The sequence below is a fragment of the Falco naumanni genome, chromosome 2, assembly GCF_017639655.2.
Source record: "Falco naumanni isolate bFalNau1 chromosome 2, bFalNau1.pat, whole genome shotgun sequence".
NCBI classification, from domain to species: domain Eukaryota; kingdom Metazoa; phylum Chordata; class Aves; order Falconiformes; family Falconidae; genus Falco; species Falco naumanni.
This window is the reverse complement of record NC_054055.1, coordinates 122,367,898-122,373,171: the sequence shown is the minus strand read 5'-3', so window position 1 is coordinate 122,373,171 and position 5,274 is coordinate 122,367,898.

The following is a 5,274-nucleotide window of genomic DNA, read 5'->3' as shown; positions in this document are numbered from 1 at the left end:
TATGTCTGTCATGTTTTCACGGGAAAAAATGTAGCAGTTTATGGGGCAGGATGGGTGGGACAGGTAGGTTACTCTCACAGCCCACCCAGCCATCTGAATGAGTGGGACTTGAATTCAGGAAAGGTCAGTGCTGCCTGTTGAATTCCCTTGATTCTACTGTTTAATTGTCATTTACAAAACAGGTGAAAACAAGTCTTTTTGAGGTCTGGGCAGTAGTTTCACAGATCCACGACAGCCAAATGTTATGGAAAAAGGAGGTCCCAGATTTGGATCTGGTCTCCTGTGTCATACGTGATGGACCAGCCAGCAAGCCAAGTAAACAGAACTGCATGAACAGAATCTGTTTGGCAAGCTTAATAATAAAAATATTTAGGATTTTGTTTGACTTTACTCCTTTTCTCCTTTAAAGAAAAGGAAACCCTTTTTCTGCTGTAAGATGATAATGCGTTCTGAAACAAAAACTGAGAGATCTGAAGAAATGCTAGCCAGTATAGATTTTGTCCTCTTCATATTTTTCACCAGTTTCTAACATTAAAACTAGGGGCTGTACCTGACAAAAAGGAGCTAATAATTTTGGCTACTCTCAGACTGCATTTTGGAGATAAATCGATTGTTCATTAAAGATTACAGTCCCATGGCTTGCTTTCATCATTCCATTTTTATACCATGTTGCTACATGTTTGACAGAGGTGGGGTGGGGGGGTTGTCAGCTATGGAGAACTGTGAGTGGGATGCACTCACCGGCATGTAAGAAAACTTCTGTATTTCTCCAGGTAAGGGAGAGAAAGTCAGTGCTTCCTAAATTCCCATTTCATCTGGTTGCTCACAAATCTGGAAGAGTTGCATAAGACTTCTGAAAATGACCAGTCCTAAACTTAAAAGAACCTAGAAGCAGCTTTACATAAACCAGTTGGGGAATCAACCAATTTGCATTAGAAAATCAAATGTACCAATGTCACTGTATCCCCTGGGGTTGTGGCAATCTCCAACCGCATTGCCAGCCTGAGTGCTTACTCCCAGGGCTGACGCCAAGGGAAAGCTGGTGACAGGCCACCTGCCCTGTCTCAGTCAGTCAGTCACGTAAAACGCACGTTTTGGCGTTTGATCCATGTAAGACAGAGCAGCTCCCACATGTGGCAGAAGCCTGGCTCACCTGGGAAGGTGGGGGTGACTTGGGACTTCATGCTGCCTTGCTGTTGGAGTGAGGCACGGGGGGAGACACTCATATGCACTATGGGCAGCCCAGTCTTGGGACAGTGTTGCCTGAAACCATGAGAGCTCACCCAGTGTGGTCCGTGGGCTATGGAGGAGTTGGTAGCACAGAGGAAAGGTAACAAGGGATCAAGATGTCCTGGGAAAAAGAGCATCTCTGAGCTGGGAGCTTAAAGGCAAGGCTGCTCCTGCAGTTCCTGGGTCCCTGACCACGCTGCCAGGAGTGTCCACACTAACTAGCACTTTAGCCTGGACCAAGAGGGAGTTTTGGACCTCACCTGCTTGTCCTAACTGAAGTGCCAAGGTTTGCATCATGGACAGGAGTCAGAGCACAGGAGCTGGAGCCCCGTTACATGAAATGAATTTTGGTGGTGCTCTCCAGCACTGCACCTCATGTGCTGCAAGCACCAACAGGCATCTGCATCCCTGAGACAGAACTAGAGCCCCAAGATGCCTGTGGCATGGAACAGTTGTGCTGTGAGGTCTGCTCCTTCGGCAGAGGCACACATGGGCAGGGTAAGAACTGTCTGACAGGAGGGAAGGAGCCCATGGCAGTTTTATCATGAGGATAAATGGGTTAAATGTGGCTTTCTCTCATTTATGTTATCTGCATCTCTGTAAAGTTTATTAACTGTGGTATTTATTCTAAATTTTGGAAATAAATACTTTTTTTCCCTTGTATCTAAATCTAGCTTGAACTAAGAGTAAATTTGGCAGCACAGCATTGTCACAGCACTAGCAAACTAGTAGGCTGCAACAAAGTTTTTACCATCCCATTGCAGGTTAACTTCAATAAATAGTTCCCATGCCTTGCTCCAGCATAGCCATCAATCCCCCACAAGGTTTCCTAAGGTTCATCTACTGTCCATACTGTTTCCTCATCAGGCCAGTCCCTCTGCTTCCTGCCTCTGCTGCATCCTTCTCCTCGTCTCTCCTACCTCCAGGGCACTCACTCCCCTCCCTCTGCTTCTTCCAGGTCTCTCAGCATTAGCTACTCCTCTTCCATGTGGTCCTTAGAGCTATTTAACTATTTAGCAGGAACAGCCACAGCTGCACCTTATCCACATCAGCCAACCCACCGCCCCTGAAGCCAGCCCACAGCTGTATATTGTTAATTAACCCAGCTTCATTCGTCTGCACAGCATTTCAATCCTACAGGTTCGTTCATCCTTAAGACTGAGGTACTAAAAAACTTTGGTGTATCCTGTACCTTAATGCCCTCCTCCCACACGGGTCAGTTCCTCTGAACTACAGCATCTGGGGTAGGAGTTACTGGTACAGAAGCTGGCGGAAGAAAACAGAATAGATTTTTATCCAAAAAGCCCTTCAGCATGTGCAGTAGTGGAAGCAAGCCTGACTCCTGAGGACTGCACAGCAGCACATATGTTCAAAGGGAGAAAGACAACTGGAAAACCGCAGGGCTCTTGCCTTTAAAATCTATTCTAGGTAAAATATGTGCTTGCTCAAAATATGTGGGAGTAACAGACATAATATTTGTCAAATAAGGCATAGCTTGTCCTCTGATGACTTTTTCAGAACAGTAGTTTAACCCTTTGCTATGTAATTGCTGTATTTCATGGATTTCTAGATTTGATGCACTTCTTAGAATGAAAATACATTTTAAAAGTTGATGAAAAACATAATTATAAATACTACAGCATACTTTGTGATTTGATCCAGAAGGAACGCTCTCACATACAGACTGCTGCCATTTAATGACAAAATATTCTGCAGGGAATGATACCTAAGAGGGCAATGCCACAGCAAGGGCATGAAATCGGAGCAGGAATGGTTACGTCTGCTTGCTGTGGTTACCAGCAATTGCCTCTCTGAGGAGGAGGAAGAAGAAATGCAAAATAGAATGCAGATCTATACAGCTGAATAGCAAATAAGCAACTAGAAATCAGTCCCAGCACTGTAAGACTACAGGAGAGGAAGCTGCATTCACGGTATGTGGCATTCCAGTCTCCTCCAGCGTTATTTACCAGGGACAAGGTTCTCAGACATACTCTGGGATTTTTATGGCTCCTGTGTGGCAGCCCCAGGAGCAGTGATGCCAGTTTCCCACTCCCAATGGGAATGACAGCAGGCGTGAAAAGCTTGCACTGATTTGCTGGAATTTTACTGGTTTGTGACTCTGACAGCCAGATGCAGTTGACACATAAAAAAAAGTCAAAGATGGTGTTTACTGCTGGCACCATAAGTTTTTCAGGCTTGAAAACAAAAAAGAAAGGAAATAAGAAACATCTGGTTCTAATTAAGGCTTGAAAGAAATGGAAGAAAGCAGAAGAAACATTTCTAGTCACTCAGGAATGGTTTTGTCCCCCTGCAGCTGCATCACATATACAAATTTGCAATAAGGTTTTATTTCAGTTTGATTATTCTATTATATAAACATGGTTTAACATTTTCATAAATAAAAGTATACTATCCTTTAGGCTGTACTTATTGATTTGTTTTTGTTTTGCCATCTGTTTCCTTATGCCATTTGTTTTTTCTTTAAGGTTTGTATGAAGTATTCATGTGAAGTTAGAAGTTCACAATCTTTTTTGCTCACAATCCTACTTCCATTTCCTAGCTGACAAACCGTCTTCCATGTGCAAAGCTGGGCTTGCAACCCAAGGTTTTGGACTCAGGGTGTTTTCTGTATCTAAACAACATGCTGCTCAAAGATGTCCATGATGTTGTTAGCTATGTAAAGGAATGAAGCAGGGATGTTGTTTCCATTGAACAGAAAGGGCAACGTCAGCAACCACAAGAATGAATTCTTATTGCACTCCTACTTTGTTTTTTAAAAACCTCTGCAAGTATGTGAAGCCCCTGCTGTCATCTAGCAGCGTTTCCGCTAGCAAAGGTCCCAGATCTGCGATTCAGAAGCTGGGTATGCTTTTAATATGCTGTAAACCTCCGACTTGGTGCTATATTGGATGTAGCTTAGCTTAATGTTGCTAAACTATCCTGCAACTCAGTCGCCCCACCTGCAAGGTGCGTGCTGCCCAACGCGCGCCGGGCTCTGCCGTGCTGTGGGCAAGCCCCGCGCAGGGACGGGCACCTTCGCTGTGCCTCGGGCCCCGCGCTGAACGCTTGGCCCTTCCAGCCCAGAGCAGCAAACGTTTCGCTGCCTACGGCAAGGGTGCCAGGCATCCCTGTGAGCCGCACCGGGAGATGGCTGGCTCCAGCCGAGCGCCGCGCTGGCTCACAGCCCCACGCGGTGGGACAGCCGGCCGCGCAGCCGCCGGGGCTAGTGGGCAACCCTGCCGCCGCCTCCTCGCCCGCGGGGCGGCCGGCGGTGGGGCGCTGGGGACAGCCCTGCAGCTGTGCCACCCGGCCCCCACACGGCTGCTCTGGCCAGGCGAGGGGGCACCTCTGCCGCCCGGCCCACACAGCCCCATTCCTGCTCCCCGGGTGCAGAAAGCCTACCAGCGCCCGTGCAGCGCCCATTGGGGGGGTGGGGGGGTTGCAGTTTGGCATTGTACTGAGTTAGGGGACTCAGACATCCCCTCTGTGCCAGGGAGACGGCTGTTTCCTCTCACCCTCGGACCCCCTCCTAGCCACGGGCTACGGGCTACGTGCCACAGCCCCCTGCGCCCCCATCATGTCCCAGCGCTGGTCCCAGCGCTGAGCATCTCTTCCCTTCTCTGCTTTCTGTGCTAGTGACGGTGACCTAGAGAGGAAGGAGCTAGTCCAAGAGACGCGCCGGCGGGCAGGCTGACCTCTGGCCAGACAGAGCTGTGCCCAGGGGACAGCAAAAAGCCCGTCTGTCCCAGCGCCAGCCCTGCTGGGTGGCACAGCCTGGCTGGGATGGAAACCCCTGTGAGCAGGCTGGTAAGACCTCTGGCTGTCTGAAGAAGCATATTAACAATTTTGGAATTCCCACTTGTAAACGTGATCTTAATTATTTCAGCATTTCCTCAGTCTTTCCTGTGTCCTTAGGCGCTTTCCTCAATAGTGTCTCGATCACTGAAAATCAGGTGTTTGATATTTTCCATATCAATTTTTAACCTATTTTTATGAATATTTTGCAGATTGCCACCAATGAGATTAAACGCATACCTTATCCTA